Below are 20,418 nucleotides of genomic sequence, written 5' to 3' on the forward strand. Positions count from 1 at the left end.
CGATCAACCCACAAAGTCTGTTCCAGATGTACGGACCCTGCTACTAAAAAGTAATACAATGTTGCTGGTCTCCTAGAGGGGAGAATATACAATGTTGCTGGTCTCCTGGAGTGGGAGAATGTATACAATGTTGCTTATCTTCTAGAGTTAGAGAATGTACACAATGTTGCTGGTCTCCTGGTTTGGAGAATGTATACAATGTTGCTAACCTCTACTGTTGGAGTAAGATGGTTGTGATACAGTATAAGGGGATAAACAAGGACAGGTTGTCTCAGGGGTGGAGAGCGAATAGGAAGGGTGTCCAGAGTGCAGATGGAAGCAACAGGTCAGAGAGCTGTTGTTTGTTTGTTGGTTGGTTGGTTGGTTTTGTTTGTTTGCTTTTATTTTTGTTTTTTTCGAGACAGGGTTTCTCTGTAGCTTTGGACCTATCCTGGAACTCACTCTGTAAAACTGCTGGCCTCGAACTCACAGAGATCTATCTGTCTCTGCCTGAGATTAATCTGCTAAGATTAAAGGCATGCGTGACTATCACCCAGTTGAGAAGCTGTAGTCTTTAAATGATTTGTGTGTGTGTGTGTGTGTGTGTGTGTGTGTGTGTGTGTGTGTGTGTTAGCCAGGGCTCTGTTTTGTTTTTTGTTTTTGTTTGTTTGTTTCTCAGGGGGTTATTTGTTTTTGTTTTTCAAGAGAGGGTTTCTCTGTAGTTTTAGAGCCTGTCCTGGGACTAGCTCTTGTAGACCAAGCTGGCCTTGAACTCACAAGCTAGCCAGGTCTCTGAAATCAGAGGCAGGTGAATTTCTGGGAATTCAAGGCCAACTTGGTCTACAAAATGAAGCCTTATCTCAAAAAAGTATTTTTTTTAATCATGTGTATGTATTAGTAATTTTCTGTTGCTGGGATAAACACCACAACCAAAGCAATACTGAGAAGAGTTTGTTTGGGCCACAGCTCCAATGGGTAGGTGTGCGCCATGACAGGCAAGCAGTGCACCGAGCCGCAGGCATAGTGGCTGGAGCAGGGAGCAGAGAGAGCAAAATGGAGGCAGGTGGGACTTTTTCCTCTCCCAGTTACTTCCTTCTTCCCTCAAGGCCACACCTCTTAAACCTCAACCTCCTCTAACAGCATCTCCAAATAGGAAACCAAGCTCAACTGCCCAAGCCTATGAGGACATTTCTCATGGAATCCACCACAGTGAATATGCAGCATCCATGTGGGTGTAGTCAGGTGGGGGTTCTGGAGGTCAGAAGAGGGCGTCAGAGTCCCTGGGTGTGGGTGCTGGGAACTGAACTTGATTCTTGACTGGAGCAGAAGGTGCTCTCGGTGTCTTAGCCCCCCCTCCAGCTCTGAGAACAGTGAGCCTCGAGCACACCACCAAATGTACCGTGAGGCTTGCCACAATCCTTGTCTTCTTTCCTCTGTTCATGGAAGTCAGCAGTGACGGCTGGTATTTGTTCTTCAAAGAAGCCATACACGGGACTTGGGTCTTGTGGAGAGCCTATCAGGACAATCTAAAAGTCATTACCAAAATTAAGACAGATACTTCCCTGCTCAGGGCATCTTTGAGGCCCAATGAAGAGAAACTGTGGGCGTCTGGACTTCAGCACAGACAAGAAACACTTTAAGGGCCTCCTAAGCCAGTCTTATTTTGGAATGAGAAACCATGGATTGAAACGGTACCTGAATAGCTGAGGAATGGGGCCAAAGTTGCAAAAATCTTAATTACTTCAGAGCCCAGAGCCCGCCTGAGAGGTTCTGAGTGTTCTACTCCAGCTGTACTGAGGGCCTGTGAGCCACATCCATCTCCTCTTGATAGGATGTCACTGGACTTTGTATCCACAGGAGCCCCAGAGAAGCTAGAGATGCCCAACAAATACTTTTTGGGTGGAATTTGTTGATGGAAATGGGGAACACTCAGAAATATTTTTCTAGGAAGAATTGCTATGTATCACATAAAAGATAAGTCCGAAGAGCTATGACCACAAGGCACTGGCCTGATGCCATGCAAGTCACATTCCAACGTTTCAGCCCCTCTTTCTTGGCCCTCCTGGTTTCCTCCTAAGATCATCTCATGCAGAGTGGGGAACTGGGAGGCTAGACTATGTCCACACAGCTTGGTGAGCGATCCCCTCCATGTCTGCTTCTCCTAGTGATGCAAGAGTACACTTTCAGAGTCTCATAGGCTGAGGACAGGAGGACTCCTTGACTGACCAGAAAGTCAACACATGGGCTCACAGTGACAAGGTTCCCAGTCCCTACATACCCACTGGCCTGCCTGGCAATCACTGACCACCCTCCATTAAGCCTTGGGAGGCTGTGCTGTGGGCCAGATGACAGGGTGTGATTTTTTTTCAGTCTTGTACCCACAAAAGCTATTAGACAACTTATGTCAGGTGTGTAATAAACACATAGGGAAAAAAACATTGTTTAAATAGGTGTTCGGTGTGTGACATGTGGGGAAGGATTTGAAGATTGTAGGACTCATTCTCAAGGGTGCTGGACCAAGTTCCTCCCAGGCTGTGGGTCCTGCAGTGAAGACACACTGAGGAAGGAGCTTGGCTGTGTGTTCCAAGAATAAGGAAGCAGATGCCTGGAGCAGTCACTGTCTGTCTACACCATGAGGCCTGAGGGATGCTGGAAGCACCCAGCTGTTTCATAGCAGTTTCTCCTGAGTTGAAACAAATATTCCACCTTGAAGGGACTTGGAGGCCCATGACACTCAGGAGGTAACAAAAGGTCATGATGATGTGTCTGGGAGAACACGTGTATTGGCAGAGGATGCTCGTTTGTTCCTGGCCACCCAGACCCAAAATGACCACACAGAAACTATATTAATTGTATCACTGCTCAGCCTATTAGCTTGTGCATATTTCTAGCTAGCTATTACATCTTAAATTAACCCATTTCCATTAATCTGTGTATCGCCACATGGCTGTGGCTTACCAGGCAGAGTTCCAGCATCTATCTCCTCTGGTGGCAACATGGCATCTCTCTGACTCTGCCTGTTTTCTCCCAGCATTCAGTTTAATTTTCCTGCCTAGCTCTATTCTGCCCTATCACAGGCCAAAGCAGCTTCTTTATTCACTAACCAATAAAAGCAACACATATACAGAAGGGTTTCCCAGCCAGGCGGTGGTGACACACACCTTTAATCCCAGCACTTAGGAGGTGAAGGTAGGAGGATCTCTGTGAGTTCAAGGCCAGCCTGGTCAACAAGAGCTAGTTCCAGGACAGGCTCTAAAGCTATAGAAAAAACCTGTCTCAAAAAAAAAGGGTTTCCCATACCCTTTCCCCTTTTCTGTTCCAATAAAAAGGAAGGTTTTAACTTTAACATAGTAAAATTACATATAACAAAACAGGTATCAAACAAGAATTACAGTTACAATATTTATATCTACTTTATCTTTTATCATAACTAAGGAAACCTATAATTCTATGTATTTTCAACTCAATCAAAGACTCCAGAAGGATATAATATTACCTAAGAAAACAGGAAGTGAATTGTAAGCAACTTCCAAAACTCTAGAATTGACAGAGATATCTCACTGCCTGGACAGTCACCCAAAATTCTTTAGTAACATTGGGGCACCCATCTTCAGCCTATAGGCCCATAGTGTCCAGCAGACTTTTCCATAAGGCAGGAAATTTCAAAGACAGTTCCACCTATGTTGGCAGTTTGTCAGTCACTTTCTTCTGTGTCCTACAGAATGTCTGGCAGACTCTTTAATGAAGCAGTAACCCCAAGGTACCATCTCACCTTTCAGTAAGTTCAGCAGTCATTTTTCTGAGGGTCCTGTATGTCCAGTTCATACAGCATGCCATCAAGCAATCCAGACAAGAGCAGTTTCTTGTCCAAATGACTAACAAACATCATAAAGAAATCTCTTCAATGCTCATCATCCTCTTGAAGGAGATTGATGCTGCCAGGAACAGATGTGTCTCACTGTCATGTAAAGTCTTAAGTGCTTAAAACATTTTGAATGTCATATTCCGTAGGTCTTTGAAAGGTTTGAAGATTATCTATCTAACTGAAATATATCTCTGCACATCTAGAAACCCTAACTAACATGACTACAAGCTTGACTATTATAAATGGCTTTCTATTAATCTGTATTTCTTAATTATGCATTACATTTTTAAATGAGCTGCACAAATACTGTTGGACTCTGGTGTCCAAACTGAGAAGGATTCGCCCCCCAGAGACCATCTCATATACCACAGCTGATGCAAAAGCATGAGGATTTTATTAATTCTGTCATGACAGGGTCCCTCAGCATTCGGGAAGCCGAGAGACCTCGAATAGCTGGTACAGTCTACTTTTAAAGGAGAATGCCCCATAGAAACAATAGGGGTTGTTCCTTGACCATTATGACTGGCTTATTTGAAAAGGGCTAATACCAATAATTGACTGGAGAACTATTGTCAGATCAGATGAGGTAAGAGGTCATTTTGACCCCGTTTCCCAGGGGACTGAGTCAAAACATATGTATATGGGTAATTGTTCAGGAACTGTGTACGTGCATATGTAGCTGTTGGGTCCTTGATTCACAGGGGAGGAGGGGAAGCACTAAGGCAAGGAGGCTGAGAGGGTTTGGAATTGTCAGAAATGGCTTCAGAATTGTCTAAAATCTTACAATACAATACCTTAATAAAGAGCAGAAAGATACATATAGCAAATTTGACCTTAAATTTATATCAATAAACCAAGATTCATACCAATGCAAAATATTCATCTCTATAGCATATCCCCCTTTAAATGTAAACAAACATTTATGAATAATATTTGGGAATTTGGACATAGTTCTCTCGAAACTGTTTCCTGATTTTAATTGAGTGAAATATTTTTGGGTGTTCACGGAGACCTTTTGGGTGGTCTTGGTCCATCAAATCACACTAGTCTGGAAGGAATCCATACGTTCTCATCTTCTGTGGAAACAAAAGCAGAACCTCTTCTCCAAAGCAACATCTCCTTAGACAGACCCAAATTGTGAAGTCAAGATACTTTTAAAGGATACATGTTGGTTAAGCTTAGCAGCCTGTACAATGATCTGTCTCTCTGTACTTAGCTCATTCACAGTCAAAAAATTCAAATAAAACACAATAATATATAATCCAGATTCTCTGTGTATTTTCTGTCTTTATGTGGCTTATTTTTCTTTACTCCTTTAATCTATGACTGTCAGTACTCTGTCTCTTTAAAGACGTTGTTTTATTTTTTTCTCTATTCTTTTCCTTCTTTCTCTCAAGCCCACATACATTTATCCAACACTGTGACCCATTTAGAGGTCTTTTCCATTTGGATTTGTCTTTATTACATGTGTATCTGTAATTATTTTTTGATCAGAAGCACTTTTCTTTAATGCTAAGTAAGCATGGCTAGAACCAACTCCACAGCCCTGCCTGTTGGCTCTGCCCAGCCCAGCATAGCAGAGGCCTGTTAACTGCCTCTGAGACTGCCAGGAAGGAGCCACCCTCACCACCTCAACTCTGGGAAGCACCTTTTTATCTGAGTAAAAGCTAAATCTGCCATGCAGTGCACTGCGCAGTCTGGAAAGATCTCTGTGTGTGATGGTGGGGCACTCCCAGCACACTGGATCCCACAGCCTGCCCAGGCAGGGGGCGCTGAGCCACACACATGGTCTCAGCTACTTTCCTACTGACCCCAAGTGGGCACACAAGCATCCGGACCCAAAGTGGGTGGCAGGCATCAACCCCAAATGTTTCAGACCACATTGGTGCACCATTTTGTTGGTGGAGACTGTTCCTTCATTTCCCGTCTGCCCAGATCCAAAATAATTACACAGAAACTATATTATTTGAAACACTGCTTGACCAATAGCTTGGGAATATTACTAGTTAGCTCTTATACCTTAAATTAACCTATTTCTATTATTTTGTATTTTACCGCAAGGCTTGTGGTTTACCAGCAAGGTTTCAGCTGGCAGCTCATGTCTTTCCCCTCCCGTGGTCACACAGTGTCTCTCCAACTCTGCCTACTTTCTCCCAGCATTTAGTTTAGTTTTCCCACCTAGCTCTCTTCTGCCCTATCACAGGCCAAAATGTGTCTGGGAGAGCAACAAGCTAGAGAGAAGACTCAGTGGGTAAGAGCACTGACCACTCTTCTAAGGGACCTAAGTTCAGGTCCCAGCACCCACACGACTGCTCACAGTCATCCGTAACTCCAGCTCCAAGAGATCCAGTGCCTTTCTCTCACCTCAGTGGGCATTGCACACACATGGTGCATATACATACAGGCAGAGAAAATGCCCATGCATGTAAAATAAAACAGTTTTTAAAAAGAGAGGTCTAGCCAAAGGTGGTGCACTTCTTAATCCCAGCAGAGGCAAGCAGATCTCTGTGAGTTTAAGGTCAGCCTGGTCTACAGAGTGAGTTCTAGGGCAGCCAGGACTACAGAGAAACATTGTCAAAAAAACAAAAAAAAACAACCTTTTTTTAAAGTTATAAACTGATTGGTCCATTAGTTCAGGCTTCTTATCAACTCTTATAACTTATATAGCCCATTATTCTTATCTATGTTAGCCACATGGCTCGATATAAAAAAAAACACTTTAAAATCTCTCGAGGACCCCTCCCCAGCAGTACAAGGAGTAACACACCCTGGGAGAGGACTGGCCAGCCAGCTGTGGAGAAGCAAATTCTCTGAACTTCTAGCTGCCTGGAAGCTGTGCAGAGAACTCCAGGAGGGTGAGTCATCCGTGAGTCATTTCCTGTGTCAAGGTGAGCTTCTCAGTGATGCTGTGGACTGCCAGTTCCTGCTCCTGTGAGTGACCCCTCTCCCACACTCCACTCCTGGTCAGCATAGCCCTTCAAGTCTGAGCTCAGTGATAAGGCAAGGGAAGGAGAACGCAGGGGTGCACACATTGGGAGGAAGACGGCAAAGCATCTCACCTGCAGATGATATGACTCTGTATAGAGAAGACCCAAAGGCTCCTTCAGAAGACTCCACAGCTGATGACCACCTTGAATAATGTGGCAGGTCACAAAATCACCATGCAGACATCAGCAGCCAGCTTATTTACAAAAACATCATACTGAGTCAGGCAGTGGGGTGCACACCTTTAATCCCAGCATTCGGGAGGCAGAGACAGGCAGATCTCTGTGAGTTCGAGGCCAGCCTGGTCTACAAGAGCTAGTTCCAGGACAAGCTCCAAAGCTACTGAGAAACCCTGTCTCAAAAATCCAAAATTAATTAATTAAAATAAAATAAATTCTGTCCCCCCCCAAAAAAAACAAAAACAACAGCAGCAACCAAACATAACAATAATGGTAAAAACATTGCTAGATGTATTACCATACCTCATTTCAAGTTATATGTCAAGGAATAGCAATGTCGTCAGCCTGGCACTGACACAAGACTTTCATGAGTGTGGAACGTTCTGCCTGAATGTATGTATGTGACCGCATGTGTAGCTAGTGCCCTAGGAGGTCAGAAGACGGTCTCAAATCCCCTGGAACTCGATTATGGATGATTGTGAGCTACATTGAAAGTGCTGGGATTAGAACCTAGGACCTTTCCAAGGGTTGTGAGCCCTATTAACCTCAACCAGTGGTTCCCAACAGTGTCACCTGCAAACGTTGCATAAGAAATATTTAAATTACAGTTCATTACCGTAGCAAAGTTACAGTCATGAAGTAGCAAAGAAAATAATTTTGGGGTTAGGGTTCACAGCAACATGAGAAACCAAATGATAGATCGCATCATTAGGAAGGTTGAGAACCACTTTTTTAAACAATCTCTCCACTCTCCACCCACCCTATTTTTGACAAAAGCGCCAAGACTATGTATTTGAGAAAAGAGAGCATTTTTAACATGTGGAGTTGAGAAAACAGTGACTCATATAGAAGAAAGAAGCTCAGTCCTTATCTCTCACTCTGCACTCAAACCAGCCCCAAACGATTCAGACACCCCAATGTGAGACCAGGAACTCAGCCTGGCTGTGCTGGCACATGTCTTTAATCCTAGTACTTGGGAGGCAGAGGCAGGTGGAGCTCCAGGGCAGCCTGGGCTACACAGATACTCTTTGTTGAAAAATGAAAAAAAGGGGGTGGCTGGAGAGATGGCTCAGAAGTTAAGAGCAGTGCCTCCTATTCCAAAGGTCCTGAGTTCAATTCCCAGCAACCACATGGTGGCTCACAACCATCTGTAATGGGGTCTGGTGCCCTCTTCTGGCCTGCAGGCATACACACAGACAGACTATTGTATACATAATAAATAAATAAATAAAAAAGAAAAATGAAAAAAGGGACTGGAGAGTGTAGAAGGCCGCAACCACACTCTCCACCATAGATGGCGCTGCACCGCCAGGTGAGCTAGAAAGCTCACACGTGTTGGTATTTTTCCACTACTCCCAAGGTATCACCTGGGACTGGGAGCAGTTGACCAGTCCAAGAATGACACGTCCAAAGCAGGGTCTGTTTCCTATATAAGGGATGGGTTCCATCTTATCTGGGTCTCCGCCATGTTGGCTGATGCCCGCTCTCCCAAGGGGCATTAAAGCTTTAATGCAGAAGTATCCTATGTGTACCGCGTGGTTCTTGCTGGCGAGACGGTAGCGCGGGACATCTGGTGCCATACCCGGGAAGAAGAAGAAGAACTTTGCACCGCCGGAGACCCCTTGGACACAAGGAGGATTCAGAACTGCAGGCATGCAAGCTTAGAGAGGTACGCTCTAAAGTCCAGAGAGCATATCAGAAACTGAGCAGCAGTGGGAGGTTGTGCGCGAACCCAGATAAGTTAAAAAATGACCCTCCGGTAAAGAATGGGGGAGACAGAAAAGAAAATAAGTTAAAAAGGACCTCCCAGTGATTTTAAAAAAGTAAAAATGGGGGAGAAGGCTGATTTACAAGGTCAAAAGCTTTATGTTATGTTGTTCGTGTTGTTTTTTATGTACTGGACAGGAGAAAGATATTTGAATTTAGGAACTGCTAAAAAAGGTAGTTTAAATTTAAAACATGGGCTTAAGAATATGATGTTTTGGAGGAGAGGCTCTGTTTTCGCCTCCTCGGAGGATGGGAGCCTAAGTATGTGCTTGAGATCCACGTGGTTTGAATCACCGAGACCTCCTGAAATGTTATAATGTTTACCCCTAAAATGCAGCGGCCCAATAACAGCAGGAAGCAGCCAGAGACTAACGACGCCCAAATTCCCTAAAAGTTTAAATGAGGTCCTTTCAAGCCTGCTTCTCTGAGTTCAGCTTTGCTCCATGCACCGGTTTGGGCTCGGAGTGGGTGCAGCTGGGGCTGGAGGGCGGCTGGAGCGGAGCTTTGCTCTATGGCTATGGTGGGGAGCACGTTGCGCTGGCTCAATTGGTGCGGCTCAGTTGGTGCCTGGCCTGGAGGGTGTCACGTACCGAGAATGAGAGCGGTGCCACAAGCTGCCAGGCCAGAATTGTACCTAATTGTACCTTGCAATGTACCTAAAACTGTGAGGGTCTCAGAGGCCAAAATGGCTTTGATTCCATTTGGCTATGCTAAACGATGCTGACTTCAGGCAGGGCTGGTCGTATTTATCATAATAAAGGTGCAATTAAGGTTTAGACGCAGTAAACAGGCAGTACCGTATTACATCTACATAGTGCGACTTAAGTTTTTAAGAACTGCTTAGCATTTTAAGAACTCAAGTCCTCCTAAAAGATTGCTGTGTATACGCTTGGCTTGTCTGGTGTTTCGGGATCCGCAGGGAGGTGGATGCGAAGGGCCCTTGGATTTTGGGGTGATTGGGTCGTTGGCTGGATCTGTGAGAGTTTATAGCCGCTTTTGCTGTGGCACAGGTGTTGAGAGTTTGCTAGTAGGGAAGCGGCCCTGGTCGCCGCCTCTCCCATCGGCCCCTTGAGCCGCAGCGGCTCTGGTGCGGACCTTGAGATGTTGCCGCCTATGCCGCCTCGGTCTGAGTGTCGGCTCCCGCCACACTCCGCCACCAACACAGCCTCAGAGAACTTGGCTAGCCCCGCGGGGAAGGCAGGGGCGCCTGGGGGTGGAGCCGCCACTTCCTGGCCTGGGACACGGGGATCCGCGCAGCGAGCAGGCCCAGGGCTGCGCACAGCCCTTGGATGGCGGGCGGACTCTGGAGCCCGAGGCCACCGTACTGGCAAGAAATACGGGAGCCAATAAATCTTAAATCTAATATCAACAAACAGAGACCTGTAGATCTCTAAGTTCAAGACCAGCCTACTTCCAGTACTGACTGTGCTAAATTTTTACACTGAGTTTTTTAATACTCTTAAATGTTATTTTGGGAGAAGAGTTTGTTTATGTTTTTTTTTCTAGGAATGCTACTATTCATGCTGTGGATTCATCTGTCCAGAGGCCTGAGGACAAAGCCTCTGCTATGGAGCTGTCTGACCTGATTGCTGCGGAGCTGGCAGGTTCCTGAGGGATGGTCCAGCTCCTGCCCTTGGTCTGTCAGTTATTGCTGTGCTGTTGTTGCTGTACATTGCAATGTTATTGTTGCTGTGCCATTGCTATGCTGCTGGGTTTCCCCTTGTTTTGTCAGTTATTGCTTGCTATCAGTTTCCCTTATCCTGTCAGTTATTTCTGCTGAACACTATGGGTATCTTCAAGACAGGTTACAAAATACCATGGTTATTCAAATTAAAAATTGGATAAATATCTATTTAAACAAAAAGGGGGGGGAATAATAAAGGAACTGCCCCCGATGCCAAGAATGGCTATTGCCATGGCTCTGTTCACTATAAATTTTTTAAATGGCAGCACGGCCTATACCATGAAAAACAGAGACCCTCAATCAGTTATCTACCACAGTGGCTACGGCCCTGGATCAACAGGCTACCATAGATACATCTATTAGAGGTGGAATAATGGTTCTTAATCAAATAATTGACCTAATGCAAGAACAGGTGGATATCTTATGGCAGCTGCCCAATTGGACTGTAAATGGAAAACTCCAGCCTTATGTGTGACCAATGTACCATATGAGAACTTTATAAAAATGGCTAACTTGTCCCGAGAATTGTCTTTGTATCTTGCAGGAGAATTTTGATGATTTGCTGTCCTCCTTGAGATGGTCCATCGTGACAATCAACTCCACGCGAGTGGACATAAGCCTGGCCAAAGGATTCCAGTCCTGGATTGTGTCCTTCATCTCCTACTTCAAAGAATGGGTGGGGGTTGGAATGTTTGGAACAGTCCTATGCTATGGAATAGTGTTTCTCCTCTGGATGGTCTGCTGACTCTAATCCCAAAGCCATAGGGATAAAGTGGTTTTTGCACAGCGCTGGCTGTCCTGGAACAGGGAGCTTCTACTGATATGTGGTTATCTATGTTAAAGCAGTAAGGTTTAAGCCAACCAGCTCCTGCACCCCTAGGACTGTGGTCCATTGCACAGGGTGGAGTGCTTGGCTTAGCTAGCCCTAAAGGTTGTCGAGCTGAAAAGCATCGCACAGAGAATGGCCCTCTCTGAGAGATAAGTCGCTCTGCATAAGGGTTTCCTGCCGTATGTTCCCTTTCCCAGAAAATTGGCAGAGGGCAGGCCGGATAGGTTCCAGGTGTCATGAGCCTAGGGACAGATTCCATGTAAGCCCATTTTAATGTTTTCATTTTGGGAAGTGCGACCTCTATCTTTACCTTTTGAGGGAGTTGCCTTTCTGCAAAGAAGTAAAATTAGGGGGAGATGTAGAAGGCCGCAACCACACTCTCCACCATAGATGGCGCTGCACCGCCAGGTGAGCTAGAAAGCTCACACGTGTTGGTATTTTTCCACTACTCCCAAGGTATCACCTGGGACTGGGAGCAGTTGACCAATCCAAGAATGACACGTCCAAAGCAGGGTCTGTTTCCTATATAAGGGATGGGTTCCATCTTATCTGGGTCTCCGCCATGTTGGCTGATGCCCGCTCTCCCAAGGGGCATTAAAGCTTTACTGCAGAAGTATCCTATGTGTACCGCGTGGTTCTTGCTGGCGAGACGGTAGCGTGGGACAGGAGAGATGCCTCAGCCATTAAGACCACTGGTTGCACCTCCAGAGGTCATGAGTTCAATTCCCAGCAACCACATAGTGGCTCAGAATGATCTATAATGGGATCTGGTGCCCTCTTCTGGCCTGCAGGCACACATGGAGGCAGAACACTCAAAAAACAAACAAACAAATAACAACAACAACAAAAACCCTCCAAAACTCTAAGAATGCTAGGAGGAAAAATAAAGGAAACACCTTATTTTATTTTGTTTGTTTGTTTTTCAAGATAGGATTTCTCTGTGTAGCTTTGAACTTGCTTTGAAGACCAGGTTGGCCTTGAACTCACAGAGATCAGCCTGCCTCTGCCTCTTGAGTGCTAGGATTAAAGGTGTGTGCCACCACTGCCTAGTTTAGGAAATGCTTTAGAAAATAGGCAGAGGCCAGTCACAGGAGCATGTGTCTTTAGGCAGACGCAGGGGGATCGCTGTGATTTTGAGGCCAGACAGTCAAAACAACACAGAGAGACTCCATCTCAAAAGAAAAACCGGACTGGAGAGATGGCTCAGTGGTTAAGAGCATTGACTGGCTTTCCAGAGGTTCTGAGTTCAATTCCCAGCAACCACATGGTGGCTCACAACCATCTATAATAAGATTTGCTGCCCTCTTCTGGCATGCAAGCATATATGCAGACAGAACACTGTATATATAATTAAAATCTTTAAAAAAAAAAAAAGAAAAGAAAAACCAACAAAAAAAAACAGAGACAGAGAAAAGCACTTTCTAAATAGGACTCTAGTCACCTGAGAAAAAGACACCAGTCAACAAAGGGGACCCCATGGAATTCACGGTCTTCTGAGCAGCCAAGGAAATAGCTAACAGGGTGAAAAGGGGCCTACAGAAAGTCTTTGCCAGCAAACGGAGATTAATATCCAGAGTACAGATGAACTCAAAAACTAGACAATGAGAAAGCAACCAGCCCAATCAACAGTGAGCCGTGAGGATGAAAAAAATCCCCCAAAGAAGAAACACATAGGAGGCAGACGCTGGCAGATCTCTGTGAGTTTGAAGCCAGCCTGGTCTACATGGCAAGTTCTGTGCCACCTAGACTACTGCGTGCCGTCTCAAAAAGGCTGTTCCCAAAGCCATGACACCCAGTTCCAGGGCTGAGCCATCTCCCCATGAATTGGCTGGCAGACAGGGCCCAACAGCAACACAGGAAATTGCCAGTGCTCCTGGTTGCCCACAAGAAACAGATAACCAAACCAATGGCTGAGGATAGTGCGTCCTCTAGTTACAGGACATAGAGAAACCAAGGGAGAACTGAGCTGGAAGCCTCCTCCCTGCTGGGGAGTGTTCACAGTGCTGCAAGGTGCTGTAGCAACTACGGGAGGAGTTTCAACAACACTCTCCCTCTGCTATGGCCCCAGTGTACCACACTGCTCACTGGGACATCTCTGCCACTCCCTTTAAGTCATTAGGAGCGGTGTGAGGTGAAACAATCTCCCAGGTATGGCATAGCTTCTGCAGTCTGGAACTCAGAGGCCTGCTTCACAACGATCTGCCAAAATGCCCGAAGGCTCCCTCCCTGAGGATGACTAGTCAGACAGTGGTAGCCACTGGTAAGCAGTCTGCACTCCTGAGAGCAACCCTGACGAAACACATTGGGTCACCAAAAGCAAAAGCGTTATTCTATCACTTGAAAAGACACTATGACCATGGCAACTCCTATAAAGGAAGATTTTTAATTGGGAAGATTTTTAACTGGGGTGGATCTCTCACAGTTCAGAGGTTCAGTTCCACTATTATCATAATGGGGAGCAGGACAGCATGCAGGCAGATGCAGGCAGATGTGGTACTGGAGGAGGAGCCGAGAATCCTTCACCTTTCAAGCAACAAGAAGTCGACTGAGACACTGGGTGGTGTCCTGAGCATGGGAAACCTCGAAGCCCTGCCCGCCCCCACGGTGACACACTTCCTCCAACAAGGCCACACCTCCTAGTAGGGCCACTCTCTATGAGATCATGGGGACCAATTACATCCAAACCACCACAGCATGGAAGCAATACTTTTTAAGAAAAGAAATTGAATTTCTACACAGGTCAGAAGATTTAGTGTGCTGACTGCTCTTCCCCAGCGCCAGGTTCAGTTCCCAGCACCCACATGGAGGTTCACGGCCACCTGTACCTCCAGTGCCAAGGGGTCCAGTGCCCTCTTCACGGCCCCAGATACACATCCATACATACACACAAGCAAAAACAATTATACACATAAAAGAAAAATAAGTCTTTTCAAAAAGAAATCCAGGGGCTGGAGAGATGGCTCAGAGGTTAAGAGCACTGGCTGCTCTTCCAGAGGTCCTGAGTTCAATTCCCAGCAACCACATGGTGGCTCACAGCCATCTGTAATGAGATCTGGTGCCCTCTTCTGGCCTGCAGGCAGACATGCAGGTAAAGCACTGTATACATAATGAATAAATAAATCTTTTTAAAAAAAAAAAAAGAAAAAGGAAAAGAAATCCAATCCTGGTGTGAAGGTATATGCCTTTGATCCCAGCAGTCAGCACTTGAGAGACAGAGGCAGACGGATCTCTAAGTTTGAGACCAGCCCGGTCTACATAACAAGTTCCAGGCCAGCCAGGGCCACGTGGTAAGATACTGTCTCAAAAGAACAAGTCCAGGAGTAGAATATGAGGTAAAAGCTCAGCAGCTCAGCCTCTCAGCACCCTGAGGACTGCATTCCTAACAAGGGTTACTGATGCATCGTCTGCTTCTTGTCCTGAGACCACACTGTAAGGGTCGCTGTCCCAAGCCAATCTGGCTGGTTTCTCAAACTAGAAGGAGGGAGACAAAATACTCCAAAGCAGACTACACCCTGTCCTTCCTAGAAAGCTCCCAACAATGACAGACACTAGGGAAGGGAGCAGGTGTAGGGTCAGAGTTCAACCAGAGACAGGGGCTTTACAGACAGCACAGGGCTCACGCAGAGCGCAGGCGCTGTACCGGGGCCTTCTGCTTGACCTTGTACTGTGGCTCTGTTGTCAGGGCTATGACGTAACCAAAGGAGCTCTGGGAATTCACTCACCCTCAGATGTAGTGACATTGTAGTAACATAGTTTAAGGGGGATGAGTAAATAACAGGGTTAACAGGAGGGGCCATAGAGACGCTGTACCCTACTGATTGTACCGCAATCCGTATTTTCTACCTATGGTGTGGTGGAGCCTAACGGACACTAGAGGGCGCGCTGGGCTCGCGGAAGCCTCAGTCTTTCTATTTTGCCTTCTACCTTGTGTGACGCTCCTGGGAAGCCGGGAGAACTGGAGTGAACAGGCTTGTGGGTGCTGAGACTCAAACCCGAGTCCTCTGGGACAGCAGCACGTGCTCTTAACCACTCTGCTATCTGTCCAGCCCTTGGGAGTTCATTTATTTTGCAGGGAAATGGGTTTTGGAGCAGGAGCTCACCTGTAGCCCAGGCTATCCCTGTTCACTGTACGATTCAAGGTTGGTCTCAAATCCAAGGTGACCCTCCTGCCCCAGTTTCCCAAGTGTTGAGGCGGTTAGTGTGGGTCTCCACATTCAGCTTTATGTTATCTTTTAATCCGTACGTAAAGAGAGATAATAGATAATGCAGTTAGGGAGGGGGAACTATCAAAACGGCAGGAGGCATCTTCACTTGAGGGACGCTAATATCCGCAGACAGTTTCACTCGTTCTGGCATTTGTTTGTTTGTTTTGCTTTATTTTTTTGGTTTGTTTTTCAAGACAGAGTGTCTCTGTGTAACAGCTCTGGCTGTCCTGGAACTCACTCTGTAGACCAGGCTGGCCTTAAACTCAGAGATCTGCCTGCCTCTGTCTCCCAAGTACTGGGATTAAATGCATGTGCCACCACCGCCCAGCTCTTTCTTTTTTTAAGATTTTTTTGAATTGTATGTACATTGGTGTTTTGCTTGCATGTGTGTCTGTGTGAGAGTGTCGGATTCCCTGAAAAATTGTGAGCTGCCATGTGACTGCTGGGAATTGGTTCCAGGTCCTTGGGAAGAACAGCCAGTGCTCTTAACCGCTGAGCCAACTAACTGTCCAGCCCCTGGTTTTTGTTGTTGTTGTTTGATTTATTATGTTTACAGTGTTCTCCCTGCATGTATGCCTGCAGGCCAGAAGAGGGCGCCAGATCTCATCATGGCTGGTTGTGAGTCACTGTAAATTGCTGGAAATTGAACTCAGTCCTCTGGAAGAGCAGTGAGTGCTCTTAACCACTGAGCTATCTCTCCAGTCCTCTGATTTCTTTTTTCAATGATTAAAATTTTTAATTGTGCTGGGTGTGGTGGCACAGCCTTTAAATCTCAGCGCTTCGGTGACAGAGGCAGGAGGATCTGAGACTCCCCTGGTTTACAGAGCGAGTTCCAGGAAAGCTAGAGTTACAGAGTGAGACCCTGACTCAAAAACAAACAACAGCTCTTTCCCATCTTGCAAGATGGTGGGTGAAAAAGCCGATAAACCTGATACAAAAGAGAAGAAACCTGCAGCCAAGAAGGCTGGCAGTGATGCCCCTGCCGCTGGTGCAGCCAAAAAGGGTGACCCTAAGGCTAAAAAGCTCAAGAAGGGGAAGCCCCATTGCAGCCGAAATCCAGTCCTTGTTAGAGGAATTGGCAGGGACTCCCAATCTGCTGTGTATTCCAGAAAGGCCATGTACAAAAGGAAATACACAGCTGCGAAAACCAAGGTTGAAAAGAAGAAAAAAGGAAAAGGTCCTTGCTACTGTCACAAAACCAGTTGGTGGTGACAAGAAAGGTGGTACCCGGGTGGTTAAGCTTCGAAAAATGCCCAGGTATTATCCTACGGAAGATGTGCCTCGGAAGCTGCTGAGCCATGGCAAAAAGCCCTTCAGTCAGCACGTGAGACGCCTGCGTGCTAGCATCACTCCTGGGACTGTCCTCATCATCCTCACCGGGCGCCACAGGGGCAGGAGCGTGGTTTTCCTGAAGCAGCTGGGCAGTGGTTTACTGCTTGTGACAGGACCTCTTGCCCTCCACAGAGTTCCTCTCAGAACACATCAGAAGTTTGTCATCGCCACCTCTACAGAAGTTGATATCAGCACAGTTAAAATCCCCAAACACCTGACTGATGCTTACATCAAGAAAAAGCAGCTGCGTAAGCCCAGGCACCAGGAGGGCGAGATCTTTGACACAGAAAAGGAGAAATATGAGATTACAGAGCAGCGCAAGGCTGATCAGAGAACGGTGGACTCGCAGATTCTGCCAAAGATCAAAGCTGTTCCTCAGCTGCAGGGCTACCTGCGCTCTCAGTTCTCTCTGACCAATGGGATGTATCCTCACAAACTGGTTTTCTAAATTGCTAACAACCTAATTAAACAGCTTCATGTGTCAAAAAAAAAAAAAACAACAAAAATGTATTGGCATATATGCGCATCATGTATACCAGGTTGGCCCCAAAGTTCTAGCCTCCTGCCTCAACCCCAGCCCTCAAGTGCTGGGATATAGACATATGCCCAGCACGGGGCTCAGGTTTTTTGGGCTTTTTTTAATCTTTTTTTTTTTTTAACTTTAATGAAAGAAGCAAAAACATTGATTTTAACATTTTTGTGTGTGTGTGTTTTGTTATGTATTTATTTGTGTGTCTTGGTGCTGGGCATTGGTCCCAGCGCCTGGCCACATCATTGTTTAAAATTTCTTTTTTGTTCTGTTTGCTTTGTCTTTTTTGGCTTTAAAAAATGAACAACTCGCACACCTTTAATCCCAGCACTCAGGAGGCAGAGGCAGGTGAATCTCTGTGAGTCCCAGGTCAGCCTGGTCTATAAGAGCTAGTTCTAGGACGGGCTCAAAAGCTACAGCGAAACCCTGTCTCAAAAAACCAAAAAAAAAAAAAAAAAAAGGACAACTCAAATAGGTAAAAAGTCAGCTAGGCCAGGATATAATGAATGAGAGAAGAATAAATAATAAAGATGATGATGATGATGATGATGATGATTAAAAGGTAAAATGTCTCTCTTTCACACACACACACACACACACAGAGACTTGAAGGAAAGCCATCCCAGGCTGGCCATATATTTAAGGTCCTTCTGCCTCTGCTTCTGGACTGCTTGGATTTTAGACAGCTACCTCCAGACCTGGTTTCCTTGGCTTTCCTTCAATTCTGCTCCTTTCTTCAGAGTGGAACAATTTCTCAACAACACGTGATCCTGATCCGTAAATAAACAGAAACTGAGCAACACAAACAAAGGGAGGGAGCAGTGGGGGGGCAGCCGGGAGCCGGTGAAGACTCCTACAGCCTGGTGACCTTGAGGAGAAGGACTGACTTCCCAGAACCGGAACAAAGCCGCGGAGGTGAGAGGGGAAGAAAGGTGCCCTTAGGTGACAAGGTGGGTGGTAGCTGGGCTGGGTCCTCCTTTATCTCGGGTACCTTGACAAGGGAATTCCTGTTAACTCCTACTTCACTCCTACATCCTTCTGGAAAACTGACTTACTTTGGTCCAGTTTCTGACTCACACAATCCTGTGGAATGTCAAAGGGCTAGAGCCCTCACCCCAAGTTTTGGGGCATCATTTCTGACAATGTGTGATTTAAAAACGTTCAGTAGGTATCCAGGACTCATACAAGGCTGAAGCTGAGTGAGGGTTCCTTCTCCCCCTCCCTGCTGGTCTTTAGAGGCAGCCAAGAAGAAAAGATGGTGAAGAAAGATCAGACAGGAGCTCCAAGGCAGCTGCTGTGGACCAAGCAGCTCACCCCACCCCCAACACAGGATCCTGAAGGACGGTGGCTGGTGGACGGAGGGAGGAGTCTCTTTGAAGGCACTGGTGTGGCTTACATAGACCCGGAGGAAGGAGGTTAAAGGTGACCCAAGCATAAGGAGGTGGGGGGGTTGTGATGGGGCCATAGACAGTGAACCCACCAAGGGGACTCTGGAGTAGGTACAAGACCAGACCCTGCAAGAAAGGGACAAAATGGACGAGAAGTGAAGTCCAGGTACTGAGACGACCCTAGTTGCAGCTGGTACCCTGCCCTGTCCCTCCTTCCTCTGGACCAAGACACAGACCCTGGTGTCTTGGGTCTACTCTCTCGACTGTGTCGTGCCTCCGCTCTACCTTCTCTCCCTACCCCGTATACGAAGTGGGGACACACAAAGGATTCTGGGAATCTCGCTCGCCCCGCCCCCCACAGGGTTTCTCTGAGGGACCCTGACTATCACAGCACCACTCTGTAAACCAGGCTGGCCTTGATCTCCGAGATTTACCTGCCTCTGCCTCCCAAATGCTGGGATTACTCTTCGCTAGGGATCTTGAGCCTGACTCTCCCAAAAGGATTCGATTTCCAACATCCTGTTTTGTTCTCCACTACTGATGCAATTGCTAAAAGGAAAATATTTTTTCATCGGTAGTTTCTATTTTTCAGTGGGATTATTTATTTATGTATTTATCTTACAGGGGATTGAACCCCGCACCTCACACACTCCGGGCATGCTCCACTTAGCTCTTAGAGCTACATCCTAAGCCCCAGAGGGAGGGAGAGACTAGAGAGGTGGCTCAGGGGTGGCCGCACCTGGCACCTGCTGCTCTTGCAGTGGACCTGAGTCCAGTTCCTAGCACCAACATGGGAAATTCACATCTGCCAATAACTCCAGTTCCAGGGGATCCAATGCCCTCTTCTGGCCTCCTCAGAAGCCTATATGTGTGTGGTACTGATACATACACACATATACTCAGGTCCACACACATACACATAAATGAATTATTTTTTTTTAATTCCCAACATTTTAGAGGCAGAGGCAGGCAGATTTCTCTGAGTTTGAGATCAGCACGGTCTACAGAGCAAGTTCCAAGCCAGCCAGGGCTTGGGTGGCTGAGATTCTGTCTTAAAACAAACAAACATCAAAGGCCAAATTCTTTCTTCTTGAGGGATGGGCAAGATGTTTTCAGAAAGTGGAAAACTCCGGAGTGGATTCTAGTGCCCAGGTAGCGACCTGAGTTGTGGCTCACACCCCTCACCGGGGCTTCTTTCTGGCTGAACTCACCACTCCCAACAGTTGAAGTGACCTTCACCTTGGACCTCTGGGATACCGCTGGCCTCAGCCAGGGCGGGGCAAGTGAAGCCGCAGTCGGACCGGTCACCTGCCTGAACCGGAGATAAGGCACTTCAGCCTGTCTATGAAGTTTGTTTACTACCTCCGATGACCAGCCTAACGCCTGTGGCTGACAAACACGCAGGGGGAAAAGACCCTTCTGGAAGCAAGGAGGTAATAAAGAAACCTATGGCCCCTGGAAACTGCTTCTCCCAAGTGTGACCTCACACTGCCCCTGGAAATACTCCCTGCCCCGGAGCCTGAGTCAGCAATCCACCAAAACACCTAATCTTTCTTTGTTGTTGGTTGTGGTTTTGGGTTTTGTGGGTTTTTTTTTTTTTTTTTTTTTTTTTTTTTTTTTTGCTTGTTTTTCAACACAGGCTGGACTGGAACTCATAAAAATACACCTGCCTCTGC

General features: G+C 46.4%; 1 long non-coding RNA gene and 2 pseudogenes across 1 annotated transcript; all 3 read left to right on the forward strand.

The window, feature by feature from the left end:
• The first annotated feature begins 967 nt into the window (after window positions 1-967).
• Window positions 968-1,753, forward strand: LOC148119234 (serum amyloid A-4 protein pseudogene; annotated as a pseudogene).
• Window positions 1,754-8,275: 6,522 nt separating this feature from the next.
• Window positions 8,276-11,904, forward strand: LOC148119235 (uncharacterized). The gene is made up of 2 exons (XR_015735524.1): window positions 8,276-8,677; window positions 11,004-11,904. It is a non-coding gene; the product is annotated as an uncharacterized LOC148119235 (long non-coding RNA).
• A 4,483-nt stretch (window positions 11,905-16,387) lies between these two features.
• On the forward strand, window positions 16,388-17,325 carry LOC148119236 (large ribosomal subunit protein eL6 pseudogene; annotated as a pseudogene).
• The last annotated feature ends 3,093 nt before the right edge of the window (window positions 17,326-20,418 follow it).

The sequence above is a fragment of the Myodes glareolus genome, chromosome 18, assembly GCF_982192425.1.
Source record: "Myodes glareolus chromosome 18, mMyoGla1.1, whole genome shotgun sequence".
In the NCBI taxonomy this organism is placed as follows: domain Eukaryota; kingdom Metazoa; phylum Chordata; class Mammalia; order Rodentia; family Cricetidae; genus Myodes; species Myodes glareolus.